This window comes from Melospiza georgiana, chromosome 9, assembly GCF_028018845.1.
Source record: "Melospiza georgiana isolate bMelGeo1 chromosome 9, bMelGeo1.pri, whole genome shotgun sequence".
Lineage (NCBI taxonomy): Eukaryota > Metazoa > Chordata > Aves > Passeriformes > Passerellidae > Melospiza > Melospiza georgiana.
In genome coordinates, this window is record NC_080438.1 from 14,337,468 (window position 1) to 14,354,425 (window position 16,958).

Sequence of the window (16,958 nt, forward strand, 5' to 3'; positions counted from 1 at the left end):
AGAAGCATCACTGTGCAGCTGTACCTAGAAGATAATTTTTGAATACTTTTACACATGCAGTTGTTGCATCTGGTGATCCATGCCCCCTTTTCAGTTTGGAGCCCCTCTGGTTTCCTAAGGAAGCTTATCTGCTCTGTTATCTGAAGTGAAGGGTAGCCTCTAGCTAGGGCCAATACAACCCCCCACATTCAGTGAGGTTTAGCCAAAGCTGGAACAAAAAGGTGCCTCTAAAGGTGCCCGACCTTCAGGGTCACTCTGGGGTGAGACAGATCCACTCAAGCTACCACCATAAGCAGGCAGCTGGTAATCACCACATCTGCAGCTCTGGACCCAGCCCTTACCCCAGACCTTCCAGTCTGGCTTTGTGTGGATGTAAATCTTCTTATCAGTGAAGTGAAGATAATGCCACTTCAGCATACTGCACACTGTAGAAGAATTAAATGGATAAAGTTTATAAAATGTTTTATGTATCAGACAAAGTATATATAAGACCTGAACATTCTTACTGAAAGCTCCAATAGCTGAATATCAGAAAACTAATAGGGAGAAAGGCATTAGAGACCTGGCAGAGAGACTAGGCCTGATCTTTGGCACTAGTGCTCATGGAAAATCAATTTAATCTCAGAGGAAAGCAGCCTTGGGCACCAGGGCACCAGGGCTGGGTGGGCACAGCACCAGGGCTGGGTGTGCAAGGGCACCAGGGCTGGGTGTGCAGGGGCACCAGGGCTGGGTGTGCATTGGTACCAGGGCTGGGTGGGCACAGCCCAGGGCTGGGTGGGCACAGCACCAGGGCTGGGTGTGCACAGGCACCAGGGCTGGGTGTGCAGGGGCACCAGGGCTGGGTGTGCAGGGGCACCAGGGCTGGGTGGGCACAGCACCAGGGCTGGGTGTGCACAGGCACCAGGGCTGGGTGTGCAGGGGCACCAGGGCTGGGTGTGCACAGCACCAGGGCTGGGTGTGCACAGCACCAGGGCTGGGTGTGCACAGCACCAGGGCTGGGTGTGCAGGGGCACCAGGGCTGGGTGTGCAGGGGCACCAGGGGTGAGTGTGCAGGGGCACCAGGGCTGGGTGTGCATTGGCACCAGGGCTGGGTGTGCGCAGCACCAGGGCTGGGTGTGCACAGCACCAGGGCTGGGTGTGCACGGGCACCAGGGCTGAGTGTGCAGGGGCACCAGGGCTGGGTGTGCAGGGGCACCAGGGCTGGGTGTGCAGGGGCACCAGGGCTGGGTGTGCACAGCACCAGGGCTGGGTGTTCATGGACACCATGCCCAGGGCCCATGGCCACGCCAGGCCTGGGTGAACACAGACTGTGCTGCCCTGTCCTGGCTGTGGCCAGGGTGGCTGCAGCCCCTGTGCCAGGGCACGAGGCCCCAGGGAGCCCGGCTAAGGGCACAGCCCAAGCACTGGGAGCTCCAAGCAGAAGGGCTCGATCCTGTCTCGACCTCCCAAGCACAACCACCACATCCAGAGCTGCCCCACGAGCCCGGGGCCACCCCTCCCAGGGGCCCTGCCTGTGCCAAGGGCAGCCCTCAGGGCTGTCACTGCCTCCTTCGAGCCCTGGGGTGATGCAGCCATGCACTGGAGATGTAACTGCTCCAAACGTTCCTTTGATTTGAGGGTTATTTTGCTTTTCCTAATAATTTCTTGATAACAATATAATTGGATGAGTCCTTAAGGCCATTTCATGTACAAGATTTATTTGGAATATTACCTGCATATTTAGAGTTAAGAGGGACAAATATTTTATTTCCTTTTTTTATTGTCCCATTATTTATAGAGTTCTCTTTGAATCTTGTAAATACATTTTTTCATTTCCCTTCAGAGTTTGTCTTTCTCTTTGGCAAACATTGATTTTTTTTTCATGTTTTTTTCCAGTGAACCTTGAAATTAAAATGTCTTTTTTTGTTTAATTTCTTTTTTTGTACACTGGACTCATTGTCAGCACAGCAAGAGCAAGGTGCTTTGTTAGATTACTGCTGCTTCAAAGCTGCTGAAAGGAAGAGTTGACCACATTTTATTATTTGTGTGCAGTTCCTTCATCGGTTGCAATTATTCTCTTTCACAGACAAAGCCAATCCCAAGTTCTCAGCATTTGAAGGAAGCATTTTAATTTTTTTTTTAGTGTTTGATAATCAACTTTTACTGACTATACCAGTTTCAAGAATTGTAGAAGCATTTGTCCTCTTAGTGGACAAATCACATGCACAGAAACAGCTATATACAAATATAGTAAGGTTTACAGGCAGAGAGAGTACATTTTATTGGACCAGCTGATATAGTTGGGGGGAAAAAAAGGAAAAGCTCTCAGTCACACAAGCCCTCTGAAAGCATTTCTATTTTCTCATCTATATCAACTGTTCTAATAAAAAATACTACTTCTCTCTGCAAACCTTTCCTCTCTCCTATCCTTTTACTATTACAGCTACAGCAACAGTATTTATAGAAAAAAAATTGTATTAATATAGCAAAGAAACCGTATCACCATTTTTCAAGTGTTTTTCATCAAAACTACTGTCTGTTCCCTTTCCTATAATAGAGATTTTATTTTTAAAGTAGAGTATTTTTAGAAAATAATAATTTTTATGATAATTACTTGGTCATTGTCATTTTATCTGCTGCAGCAGAAAAATTCTCTATTACAGAGTCTTCACAAAGGATGCTTTTTTTCTTTTGCTAAGTAGCCAGGGCACTGTAGGTTGTGAAATTAAAAGCTTAAATTATAGTAGGGTAAAGTGGTTGGACCTAGGAACACAGATACATTTGTATCTTTGGTCAGCCTGGATGCCATCAAAAAGTTCGGAAATTTTTCAAAATATTCAGCTACAATGAAATCCTCCATAAATTAAACAGGTTTTCTTTAGCTTTGTGACCTAGGGTTATACATTATGCTAAGCAAGTAGAACAGTCTATGTTCAAAGGCTAAAGAGCAGGTAGTAAGTGTTTAAAGCAGCAAGAGTCGTGTTAAAAAAAAAGGTATTTAAAAGTAGATTGTTCTAGGCTATAATAAACTATGAATTGTAAAAGGTTAATTGACAAAATGATACTCATTTAACGCCATTTCTGTAATAGCAATCATTGCTGAATTCATAATTCAGGGGTCTTGCTATATTGACAATCACGTTTCCTCAGGAAGACTGCAGTTATTCCCTCGGTCTGTTTAACCTGTGGTAGCTGGTTATGGATTTACAGGCAGACACAGGTACCTGTGCCCACTGTGCTGCTGGTTGGAAAGACAAACAGCATCCTGCAGCCCGGGGCAGGGCAGGAATGCGAGGGAGATTCCTGCCAGGAGCTGACCTTTGCCTGGCTCCCATCCCAACCCTGCGCTGGCGTGGGCCATGGTAATTACCCTCACTGCACATCTGGCATTCAACGAAGGGCAGCCTTGCCTCAAGGTTGCTTTGCCTAGGTTCAAATCCCATTTTTGCAGAGCCTCTGACCTGCAAATCTGATATGTTCTCCTCCAAACTGTATTTCTTATTCAATGAGATGCTATGTTAGCAGGGAACAAAACAGTAGGATTTTAATAGCAACAAACATTCAGTCAAACTCTTTCCTTGGGCACATTGTCAGAGTGGCAGAGATACCCTCCTCATGACAGAAAAGATTCCTTTATAATTTTTTTTCCCTAAGATATTATGCCAAATGAGAACTATTTTGTTTGTTTACGTTATCAATTTTGTAAAAAGCAGCAGTTCCTCAACAGAAGGACAAATGGAGTCGCTGCAATTGTTGTTTTGCAGAAATAACTTCCCAGGCACTGGCTGCATCAGCAGCTTTTGTGGGCAGAGTGCAGTGCCACACAATCACTTCTATCCACGCCTGCCACAAGCTGTAGCCAAAAAAATGGCACAGGCTTGCTAAGAAGGGGCTATATAATGTCTCCTTAATTATGATTCATTGCTTCTTTTTTTAACAGTACAAACTTGTCAGCTATAACAAAAGATGTTTAAGAAACAAACCTTGTCAAAATAAATGAATTAAGAGCATTCATGCTTTTCCAGAGTGTGAAGAAGTTTGTAAGGTGATAATGAATTTCGTAATGCATTAGCCACACTTCTTAAATGTGTGTACCACTTACTCCATAACTTGCAAAAGTTTTGTTATTTTCACTGAATCTCCAGTTATGGGCACAAATTAGCAAGATTTGATTGTAATTGGACTTTGAGCAATGCAGCTATTATTCTGCCAAGTGCAAGGTGTTTTCTCTGTGCAGAAGCCTGTTAAAGTGGCATGGAATCCACATGAAATCCACAGGCATGCTCCCACTGCCTTTGCTGTACTTGGCAGAGCCTTGTGCTGCAGAAGGTGTAGAGCATCTTCTGCCTGCCAGGATCCTGCCAGGGCATGATGGGCTGTCCCCCTGCACTGGCAGGGGAATCCTGCCTCGGGAGCTGGGGTTAGACCTGATCCCAGGTCAGTGCAGGAGTTCATCTAAAGCAGGGCCAGGCCATGACTCAGGCTTAGCTTCCAGTGACAATTTGGGTCTGCTTTCCCAAGCCATTGCTTTCTTTACATGTATGGGTGCCCTTCCATAGAGCCAAGAAATTCTGTCCAGGCATGACTGAATGTGGGCCCAGCAGTATCACCAGTTCCACCTACACACAGATCTGTGCATGCAGCTCCCTGCTGGCTTTAATCCCTTCCTGAACTGGGCACCAGCACAATCTTCCCATCCCTCTATGAGTCTAACCTTCCAGCTCATTGACTGTTTTCAGAACCAGCTCAGCATCTGCCTAAGATCCATTTCATATCCATGATTTTGTCCCCTCACTGTCACATCCATGAATGTTCACAAGTTTATGGTTCTCTCTATCACTGCACCAATCTCGGTGCTCCTTTCAAATAACAGAGCTGCTGGAGAGAGTCACTGATCTGAGAAATTTTTGTGTGCAATAAATGAGCACCCAGAACTTCCTTCATGTAAAGAAATCTTTGCAGCAGTGACATGGCATAGCTCATTTGGCATTTCATCAGATGAGAACTCATAATAGTTACCACAAAAAACAGATTATGCCGATGACTTCTACTTACCTAAACCAAATACTCTGAAGAGCTGCTCAGATTCCTGAAGCCTCCTAAGATTGTGGCATTTGTTTTCCAAAGACAAAAGGCAGCTTCTGCAGACCCCTTGGAGCAGTGACAGTACTGTCACATTTGGCTGCCTGGGGTGGCAGGGCTCACTCTCACCATCCTGCCAGGTGCTGGGAAGAGAGGCTGTCTCCCACCTCACACCACCTCCCTCCTGCTGCACCTTGCACAGAGACACTAATATCACACTGGATCCAGGCTTCTCCAGCTCCTGGGGACCTCAGCTCACAGTCCCAGTCTAAAAGCTCAGGTTGAGGCCTGCCTTGGTGGCTGAGCACACACTTATTTGAGAGATGCTCTGGAAAACAAAACAAGTTTGCTGTATTCACCATGATAAACCCAACAGAGTTTTTAAGGAGCTGAGCTGTTTTCAATCCAGCTCACACACAGCTACGGACATCTTCAACCCATGTACTTTCTGATTCTGATAGAAATTCTCCCCCCTGCTATTTAGAAACAGACACAGGCACAAGGAGGTCAATACTACTGGGGGTCTGGTTTTAGATTTTTGGCATCAGAAGCATGAATGAACAGGGAAACAAAGACTATAGGAGATGCATGGTGGAGATGTATCAGAGGCACAGAAGAAAAAAGGTTGGACAGATATTCAGGGGAACAGTCTGGGACATTGGCCCTTGCCCTGGCCTCTCAGTGATCCCTGGCAAGATGAAGGAGTACAGCACACACAAGAAGAGTTTTTCCTAGAGCAATACAACTCAGTTATATTGAGTGTGTCTGCATCCCAAGGAAATGTACAGAGATTCAGGCTACCCAAAAGGAAGGGAAGTCTGTGTATCTGATGGCTCTTTCACAGCCCCACTGGGTTATTCCTGATGCCCTACTGCAATGTGCCATGCAGATGTGTCTCCCTCACCTGCAGTGGGACCAAAGCTTGCAGCAGCAAAGGAGAAGCTTGCAGTCCTCAGTTATGGGGGATGATAGGAAGCTATTCCAGAGCTGTGGAATACTGAAATAGCAAAATGCATTTGGAAGCTGCTAACTTATACAGCAACCATTCCTATCCCCACAGCAGCCAAATGGAAGCAAGTGTAAAAGCAGAATCTCACCAGTCTTATTCATTCACAGGCAGCAAAAACAAAATCTAAGCTTCAAACTCATGATTAAAACAGGGTTCTAGAGTGGCAAGTAGACATGAACACTTGTGCCCAGAAAACATTAGGCTTCAAACAGTTTGAATACCCATCTCTGTGGGAGATCCAATATGCTGCAGAAAGAACTGTTCATGAAAGTCAAAAATAATGCCAGCACTGAAACAGTCCAATCTGCAATAATATTTTCTATTAGATATTTCACTGCAACAGCCAGAATTTTAATGAAGAACATGGCAATTTTTAGTTAACAATGGAAAAGGCATTTCCTAAAGGTGGGATACGCCATACCTGTTGCCTGGCAAACAGCTCACAGGATGCAGTTTACTTCACAGGCAGAGGAAATTGCATCTCCCCAGAGTGGGAGCTCCCCCTTCTGCAGCCTGGCAGGTGCCAGCAGCAAGCACCGGTGGGAAATCAGCCAGGGATGTTCCCTCCATAGCACTCAGAGCAACCCCAGTGCAGGCAGTGACTGCAAACCCCCGTGGGCTCCATCCCTGGGGATTGCTTGTGCCCCAAGACCAGGACCCACCTCCTGTGTCTGCAGGAGCACAGAGTTTTCCTTCCTGGGCACAGGGAGCATCTCAGCCACAATCTCACTCACTTTTCCAACAAAATATGGTGATCTTCACTAGCAACAGTTGTTTCCAGCTTACCACAACATTCAATGATAATTGTAGGAGTAACTGTTTGGAGGTTAAGGTGCAGTTTGTAAATGTCAGATATTTATAGTTATGGAAAAAAAATCATGAATTGTCACATTCACCTTAAATTATCCACAGGTATAACTGGAGAAGAGCTTCTTCATGAAAAATTAGGCCATACTGACCCATACAAACAAATTCAGTAAGCCACAACAAGCTGCTGGAATCTATTTAAAATACTGCTTTGGAAGCACAGCAAAAAATTACTGACTGTTTAGTTACCTTAGGGTCAATTTCCTATCTATCTATCTATCTATCTATCTATCTATCTATCTATCTATCTATCTATCTATCTATCTATCTATCCTGGTGAAATAAGTGCATGTTTTTATTTGCTGATATAGAGATGAGATGTGTTGCTACTGTGGTTCATCCACAAAAAAATCCATTGCTTTTAGTATGAATTAGGTGAATACTGAAGTGTCTCTGCTACTCTCAGAGGAAAATTCTCTTCTAGCTACCTTATAAATAAATGTTAGGTCTGGTATTCAACTTAGCAGAAAAACACAGCACAGAAAAAAAAAAAAGCAGCTCTCAAACATGTTATTTATACACTTTAAATACTGACTACAGGAAGAACTGAAATTATTTTCACTAGCAACATATGTGTAATTTAATATCACCAGTGAAAACTGGGAGCTTACCGGCCAGGATAAACTTCAAGCACTTGTAATTTTTCCAGTTTTGAATACAAAAATGGGAGCTAAGCAGGACTCTCCATCTCTGCAGTGATTATAGCAGTATTTTCTAGAGGAAAGAACAGAAAACCAAACCTGTGTGTGAGGAAAAAAATGAACAGAGAGAAAATAAACACTCCCCCACTACCCTGCCATCAAACTTCTCTTGAATGGATTCATTGCTCAAGCCAGTTGAGAAGCAAACACCATGTGCATAACACATCTGTCAAGGGTTACAGGATACAGTTCATATTTCTTCACCTGCTCTTACTCTGCATAATGCTGTTCCTGGGATCTCACTCCCATCAGCTCCTTCTCTGCTCTGAACAAGGTCACAATGCTCTGACCTTGTATCCTGCAAAACCAAAAACATCCCCCAGCTTGCTGCTGTATTTTTTCCTTGAAACCTCCAGACTAGGTGAAAGTATTGAGAGTGTGTGACTCCTGATGACCTTTAGAGAAACTTCCCCCACATTGCTGCCTCATGCACTGAAACCAGAGTCATTCCTCCCACCTGATTGATGTTTCCCACTGCAAGCACAGCAGATGCATCCCAGACTGCTGAAGAAAGGACAAGCCTGAAGAGCACAATAAACTTTCACGACAGGGCACACATGGGCTCTTCTCTCTGAGCCTGGCAGGCAGGGTACACAGCATGCCAGTGTCCTCATGTGCTTTTGGAAAGCAGTGGAAACAGTAACCCAGCTTTGTTTTCCCTGCATCTCCTGCTCTGAATTTACACCTCAGTGAGAAAGAAACTGAAGGATTTGTGAAGGGGTCCTCTGTTACCATTTCTCCTACAGGTCATGCAGCACCATGGTTTAGATTGAGGGTCATCAGTGCTGCATGGAGTCAGACACAAATGCAGGAGCCAGAGGAGAGAGAGGAGAGATCTGCTGCATAGGCCAAGAGATGCTGGAGAGCAGCACGAAAGGAACAAGGTGATGGTAATTTAGATCATAAATCAGTGACTAACCCAGAACACAGTTCACCTCCTTCCTGTGCCAGCACAGCCGCTCTTTCCTCCCAGGAACAGGGACAGACACTGCTGTCGGCTTCAGCTGTTCCTCGTGGGGCCCTTAAAGGCTGAGTTAATGCTCACTAGTTCATCATACAGCCCTCTACCTTCCTAAAGAGTCATGGGAACCAGTCTGCCAGCAATACGTCTGCATAAAACAAAGCTCAGCACTGCTTGTGGTAATAACTACCCTTGCAATCACACAACAGCACCAAATGCTGGGTAAGTGAAAGGATAATTCCATAAAAGCCTGTGAGGCAAATACATATTTTCTCATTAGCATTTAGCCATTAGTCTCAGATCTTAACAACTCAAGAAGTCAATGCAGATGGACCAGAGTGGTATTAGTGCAGTGACCCTGTGCTGGACAGGGTCTGGCTGCTCACGGGTCTCAGCATGTCCTGGAGGCAGCCCATCTGGAAAGGTGAGCTGTGCACCCCTGATCCTGGAACAGGCCACTTCTTAGATGCCACCTTTGCCGTGTTACCTGAGAAATGTGGCAACTCAACCCAACGCTCTGTGTGACATAAGCACACTGGGTCAAGTGATAAGCCAGATATTTCAGTCCCAGCGCATCTCCATTAAAAAAAAATCCTGTTCATGACTTTACATTCATAAATACTCTCACAATGTCAAGGGATGGGGGGGTTTTCATCAATTCATTAGATATGCTCCCATGAATTATTTATATTCAGTGCTAAAAATGGTTCCAAAACATTACAAGAATTCAATATCAGTTTTCACAGTGGGATTTCATCATTTTAGCACTGTAGCATAATAGCCTAATGCAATACTAATACTAATACGATATGGTGCTAATAGGGTACAATGAGAGTTCTCTCTAATATGCAAACATTTCCATGTTGCATTATTATTTCTTTTAAGTTAATATGATATGGTGATAATATGATGAAATGAATTAGTTTCATATCATTGTTTGCATGAGTTGCGCATATTAAAAGAATATTTCCCCCCCTCCCTTTGAATTCACTTGGAATGAGCTTGAAAATTTACCCTGTAGTTATTCTTATGCTAATGAGGCTGTTTAGTAGGAAACACTCCCGCTGTTGCTTAGCCAGCTGAAGAAAGAATAGGCTCATATCACCTCTTGCCGGAAAAAGAATTTTCCTGGCCTGTTTTGAAAGCCTCTGTTCTAAATATGTTTGGTTTAACATTTCCCACTGGCTCATAAATTCATTGCATATTTATGCTAAGTTTTCTGGTCAATATTTATCAGGAGCACTTCTGCATAAGTGGTCATGGCTCCCAGCTCAGCTGCTGTGCGGGGCAAGGCACAGGGAGCCACAGCCAGCACCTGGGGAGGTGACCACAGAGACAGAGAGAGCCATCACAGTTTGTGTGGCCCTGGATGGGTGTATCCTGGGAAGAGAGAGATGGCAAGGCCACACCCAGGCTCCAGGGTGCATCTCAGTACTCTCCTCCAGATCTTGTGACGTTTTGCCAAAGCCTGTGCTGTGTATTCATTGATGCAAGAAACCAAGCTGGTGTAAGGGTTTTTCTTTCTGCCCCACAAAGCAGAGAATCTACTGGCCTTGGAGAGAAATCCTGTCTGCCCTTCCCAGAAATGAGCTCTGTTCCCTGGCACTTCACACTGATGCAAGGACCCCTCCATCTCCCAGCTCTGGTAGCAGACCCATGGAAACATCCTACAGATGCTCTGGCATTCTGTGTTGGACACAACCTGCAGGGCTTGGAGCAGCCAAACAGCCCTGTCCTGACCATTTGCCTTTTGTACTACAACACTTAAATGTGCAAACTGGAATGGCTGTAATGGGACTTCATTTGCCCTTTTCAGAGGGACTCACTGGAGTAACTGTGCTCATTAATAAATGGGCACTGAAATTTTGAGGACTTTTGGGGATGTTGTGGGGCTCCAATACAGGATGATATGGGAGGACATTCTTAAGTAATTCAGCTAACATTAGCCTTTGGTTCTTTTCTTCCTGACTTCCCTATGGAGACAGAGGACAACCCACAAAGTGGTCTGAGAACAACATCCTGATCTGCCCACACCCCAGCTTTAACTTCATGTAGATCCAGTAATTGCCTCCAAATCACAGCACATCCAGCTTGACTGAATCTGAATTCAGACTCTATGACCATTAATTGACACGAAGTTATGCAAGAAAATCTTACATGTGAAGTTAACAGTACATGTACGGCACAGAAAACATCCCCAAATGTTACAGAGGTTTAAAATGTCATAAATAACATAGTCCAAAGTTTTTTTTAATTATCAGATTTCCAAAGCTATTTTACATAATTCCCCGTATAATCCAATCTTAAACTCAGAAGACACTAATGCAGATGACATTTCCTCTGTTTTGAATAGGGATTATTTTTTAAGAGGATACAGAACCTGGAAGTATTTCAATAGGTCTGATATTTAAAGCATATTTAATGGCATTTATGTTTTAATCTTCTTACCTACTAAACTTTAAAGAGAGCTGCAAGGAATTCAACAGTGAAAAAAATAATTAGACATTAGTTAGTAACATAAAATGCATAGGCAATGGGTCAGTGGATTCATAAGCAGGATGCAAACAGGAATGGCTGTCAGGGCAACACAGCACTCCATGCTTTCCACGCTCCAGGAGTCACACTGCTCACATCCTCCCAACATCCTGAAAGTGTCCAACTGCTTATGGACTTTGGCTACACTGGTGGCAACAGGGTGATCTGCAAGCAATGACCCAAATTCACCTGGCTCTTTATAGATGAGCAGATCAGAGGCATCTTTGCCAGGAAGAGACGACAGAGGCAGATGAATAATTGTCATAACTCATTCTGTGTTTTCCAGCCTGAACACAACATAGCACCATCCAAGACCTCTTGTGGGAAGACTACTCAGGTTAAGCAAATCTCACAGAAAATTATACAAAGAAAACCCTTGTTGGTCTTCTGAAGTTTGGAGTTTTAGAAAAGAAGTCTTATTCTGATCATACACATTCAGCCCTGCTGCCTCAGGGCTGTTGTAAGTCTGGTGGCAATGAGTTACACCTTGTGCTATTGCTTGTCTCCCTAAACTTTACATGTACTCATCTATTTCAGGCCTGAAAGAGCCTGCAGACAACTGCCTGCTTCTTTTTCTTCTCACACTCTGCCTAACCCCAGGAGCAAGGAGCTACTTCATTAGGAGTAAAGGTATTAATTAGCAGTGAACCTCTTTGACCCTCACGCTCTTTCACGCAGCTTCATAATGAATTCCAAACAACCCTGAGTTGTAACATGACTACTATTTTCTCATATTAGAGCAGACACTCATTCTCTTGAAATCAGAGGCAGTGGTCTAGCAAACACCTCTTTCCGAGAGGCCCATAGATTGGAGCCTGCTGAAGCTTCCCCTCAGGGTGTATTCCCACCTGAGAGTGACCACGTTTGGCACTCCTGCAGCATTCCTCCAGCTTCCTGTGCCCCAAGCCAGCTTCAAAAGGTAGCACTAAAGGAGTAGTGACAAACTGTGAATAAAATCTGTTTACCTTGTTTCCACAAAGAATCCCTTCCACTGGTGAGGTGTTGTTGAATTCCCACAGGTGCTCTGTGCGGTCCCTGCACGCAGGGCACCGTGCCAGGGGCTGGGTGCGCGGTGCTGGTGGCAGCGTGTGGCACCAGGGTGGGCACAGCTCCTGGACAGCCTCATCCCTGCACCCAGACACAGAGGCACTCAGGGGCCCTGCTGGTTAGGAGGCCCAGGAAGATCTTCATTGAGCTGCAGCTTTTTAATCTCTGTAGTATCAGTGATAGCTGATTTCAGTTATTAATTTCATTCATTTCAACTGAGCAGGACCCAGCATGGTCATAGTAGGCACCAGCTTTAATCTGCGTCTCTCTTTTTTTAAGACAAAGATTCACATGTGTCTGAGGAGTCACCTCAGGCTGGCCATCACAAAACATACATTAGAAAAGACACATTTCAAATATTTGGATGCATACTTATTTCTACATTGAAAGAACTGATTTTGCAAAACCTCCCTGTGTGGCCCAGACAAATTGATGTGATTACTTTTAGCTATCAGTGGGAACAAAAAAGTCTTATGCAACTTAAGCACAATAAGCCAAGTCATTATTCTACTCTGAAAAATCAAAGATTTCTTGGTGTTACCATTACTATTGCTCTGTTACTTGTGGAAAACAATTCCAACTATCAGGAAATAATTATGAACAAAGTCCAGTTAATTATACAAGACATCTAAGCTGCCCTAATTAAGGATTGGGTCAATACTGTTCACTTGGTAATTTTTTTTTTAATTGTGAATAGATTTAGTAGAAGCCTGGCTGATAAACAAATAATGAGATTGGTGGTCTAGAAGGAATTTGATTAATAAAATTATTCACCAATTATTTATTTCCTCTGGTTTATATCATTCTTTCTTCTACCTTAGAACAGGAATAGAAGGAGAGGGATTGCACTCATTGGTTTCCATGCCCATGTTCCTTCCTGGCAGAAACACCCTACAATCCTGAGCCTGAGGATTAAAGCTTTATTCATGCAACCATGATAAAATGGGGTAACAATTCAAAGCCACCTAAGTCTCTGATGCAGTTAAATTCAGGGAAGATTCCTGGATCCATAGAAGCCTTATGGATTTTGCTGTAAGTACTCACCTTGCATAAATACAATATTTATGGTATTTGTGTTCAACCATGAAAAAATGGTCAGGGCTGGTAAAAACCAAAACAGACAAGCTATAGATCTGGTTCCACAGTTGATATCTCCCCACCATTTCTTCAGGAGAATTCACATCACTTCTGCTGACCCCAAGGGTTGTGTCCCAAGCCCAGAAACAGGCCACCCGCAGGTGAAATGGAGCCCTGCTGCTGTGGCTGCAGATCAGCCCCTGAAGGTGCCCAGAGCAAGGAGTGGGCATGGGCAGGGCACTGGGGGAAGGAGAAAGAGCCTCTGGGCTGATTGTCTGGGGCTGAGTCCCAGCAAATCCCTGTGTGCTACCACCACACCAACGATGGATGACTGCAGTTTAAACAGGAAAACAACTTTACATATGTTTTAAACTACAGTCTGCTAGCCTCATATTTTAGTATGAAACTGAAGCAATTTACTTCCTTTTTAATGGATTACAGAAGGAGCTCAAGCATAATGCTTCTACTCTTGTATGATCAATACCTTTAACACATTCATAAATTATTAATATTCTGCTCACAAAATTAACCCCCTCTAAGATGCATAATTGTTCATTATTCAAAAGAAAAAAACATGTAAGGAAGTAAAATGTTTCTTTGCATTTTTAGACATTTCTACCAGCTTACAATATAGCAGGAAAATTACACTGTTTATTATTCAATGTAGTATATCAATTCTCTTTTTTTCACTAGTTTTTCTTTCTTCTGTGGCACCATAAAGGGACTTGACATATGACTGTTTAATCAGTCAAAAGCCCACACCATGAGGACTGTCTCATTACATTCTTCCTAGAAATTAATCTGTTTTTCAGATGGAAAGGCTTTGGGTAAGAGGAAGGGGCTGAGCTGATGTAGGAGTTGGCATCAGGCAATATTACTCAGGATTGGTCCATGCAACATTACATACTACCCCAATGCTGTCACCACAGTGCTCCTGCTGACACCTCTGCACCAATGCTGCTGATAAGTATCCTAAAGAGGACATGCATCTTCCTGTTAATTAATAACATGTGCTGTATTCACTTAGCTGCATTTCATTAGCTGAATTATAATATTAGAAAATAATCTTCCAAAATGTGTCTCATTTTTAAAATTCGCATCTCATTTTCTGAATGAAGAGGAAATACAGAGATCTCAAATCTCTGCCTAGGGATCACAAAACTTCAGTACAACTCTGAATCCAATTTTCTTTTTCCAAGTGTTACTCTTTGTGTTCTAATATTCTGAATTAGAATATTTTAGCTAAAATGGATAGTAACTATCAAACTCTAAAGCCTAAAAATGCCTTTAAAAGTTTCAACTAAGGGAGAGCAAATGTGCTCCCACAGAGGGACCAGTGGCTCAGAGCATTGCTTTGTGTCTTGGAGGCTCAAGGAATACTGCAGGCAGTGGAAGGATTACAGAGCTCTCCATCTTTACCTCTCGGGGAGCTATACTCATACCCCATTATCCTTGATTTAATCAAAGTTAATTAGTTTGATAAGTGTATTTTAATCTAAAGAAGACGTTAATTATTTGATCAAATATATTCAAGGCAAAATTTTTATACCTCTGCTTAACAAACATGAGATAGCATGGCTCATTGTTGGTAAAAACAAAACAAGTAAAACTTCACTTGGTGTTTTACTCAGCTGCTCCAGGACTGAGCCGGCCCTGGGCTGATACCAGTGTCTGAGATGTGTTTGTAAGCTGTTTGCACTGCATGAGCAGCAACCTCACTTCCACCCTCATCGAGATGTTAGCTGCAGCTACCCTCATTGTAAAGTTCAATGGAACTTCCCATGGAACTCAGTCTTGGGTATGAAATACAAAATTTCAGCTCTGGAAATAATCCCTCCATCAAGTCCATGCCTATGGCCGTTGCTGTGAAGAGAGCTTCCAGCCCATGGGTGTTCCAGTCCAGCACACTGATCTGGGGAATTGGGTGGGGGTTGTTTGGGTCTTGCTTGTTTTGTTTTGGTAGTGATTTTTTCAATCAGATGTACCAAAAAGCTTTGAAACCATGAGACCACAGAAGCACTTATGAGACCACAAAAGCACTCCCAGATTTTTCCATTACCAACTATAAGCCAGCCTTAAGGAGATTCTTTGTTTACCTTTAATGGATCCTTTGAGCTTACCCTTATTTGCTTAGTTTGTGCCAATACTGGGAAATCTTTGAGCAACATCATTTCAAAGGTTCTCCAGCTCCTTACAATCATTTCCTTAAAAAGCATGAATGTATATCTGAAAACAAACGCTGGATTTCAGCAACCTCTTGTGTAGCCTAGGAAAATAGCAGGAAGAATAACATATAATCAACCAGACTGAGACTCCGACTCAAATATGTTACAACCTTCATCATTACAAATTTCAATAGATATTGGGACGTTACAGTGTTTAAACATATGCATTTCTTTTCTCAAAGTCTAGAGGCAGAATAAATAGCTGCCAACACAGCCAGAAAGACCCGGCAGGCTTACAAGCAAGGAACTCTTATCACTAGTGTGAATGCTAAGGAAGTAGCTGCCTTTATACAATTAAAGTTCAAGGTTGCATCTATAATAGGCTTTTCAGCTGTATTTGAAAGTAATTTAAACTGTTACTCACCCATAACCTTGTTATAGATTCATGGTGTTGAGTACGTAAAGCAGAACAGACTGAAAGGGTTATAATACATTTACTAAAGGAAGAGAGGCTTGTAGCTAGAGAGAATATTGTGCAGGGAGACTACAGAGGTTTGGAAAAGCTGCTTTTTGTGAGAGTACATTTCTCTTACAGCATCTGAATTATTTTTAGGAGATAATTTTTTTGAGAGGCAGTCATGGTCATTTACCAGTTCTGAAAAGATATTTCTCTGCCATCCAGCCAAGAAATTAAATAATTTAGATGTGGTTAGTGCTGAAATGGGTCCTTCTGTTTTGATCCAACTCTAGTAAGGATAGGGGAAAGATTTTTCCTTCAGTAATTCAGTCCATAGGTTTAGAGGAAAAAAAATTAAAAAAAAAAAAGAAATAAAGAAAGAAAAACAAACTGTGATTACCAAGTGGTGTTCTCCATAACAGCCTCTGGGGCCAGAAATGCAGCAAATTCTTCCAGGCATCTTCAGGAGCTCCTGTGGAACAGTGATATGATTGGAGCTGTTTTCACTTTGATTACTGGATGTTGCTCACACTGTTCATCCAATACAAAGCAATGTGGGAGCTCTAAGCATCAAGATCCCACTCAGTTTCAGAAATTACAGAAAAGGAGATAGAAAGCAGCAAAAGCAGAAAGAAAAAAGGAAATGCCAGCAGGCCAGCCTAGTCATTTAGAATGGCACAAAGAAAACAAGAAAAGAGAAAGAGGGCATTGAACGGGTAATATTAAGTAATGGCATTATGTCCAAATATTTGCAATGTTGGCTTCCATGCACATGGCCAAGTCATGTTTCCCATTACAGGATAATGGCAGGGCACAACCCCCTGATTCAGCTGCAGTTCATTCTCTTTTCACCACAGAAATACTTCTGTGGCAGTTCTTCAAATTCCACTGTCCAAGTTTTCACACTTCCAGGAGAGGCTGAAATGGCATCCCTTGAAATTTACAAAATGTCATTTAAAAAGTACTCCTCACCCTATGCTGCTCTTTTCATTTAGAGACTCTGAAAAGGGATGAAGATATTTAAATTCCTAAAGGGTTATTCTCATAACATTTTCAAGAAAGTCAAGAATTTCAGAAA

General features: G+C 43.1%; 1 protein-coding gene across 9 annotated transcripts in view; it reads right to left on the minus strand.

The window, feature by feature from the left end:
* The window catches only part of PTBP2 (polypyrimidine tract binding protein 2), a 242,079-nt gene that overhangs the window by 103,300 nt on the left and 121,821 nt on the right, over positions 1-16,958 (minus strand). For 6 of the 9 annotated variants that reach the window (XR_009114814.1, XR_009114815.1, XR_009114816.1 and 3 more), the window contains exons 20-22: positions 16,281-16,352; positions 15,379-15,524; positions 7,549-7,651 (exon numbers count right to left, since the gene is read on the minus strand). The exons of 1 other annotated variant lie outside the window; for it this stretch is intronic. The gene's annotated coding sequence lies outside the window, so the exon portion shown is untranslated. Of the gene's footprint in view, positions 1-7,548; positions 7,652-12,152; positions 12,263-15,378; positions 15,525-16,280; positions 16,353-16,958 lie in introns of those variants that run through there. 2 more of the 9 variants (XR_009114817.1, XM_058030338.1) reach the window with 2 other exon arrangements.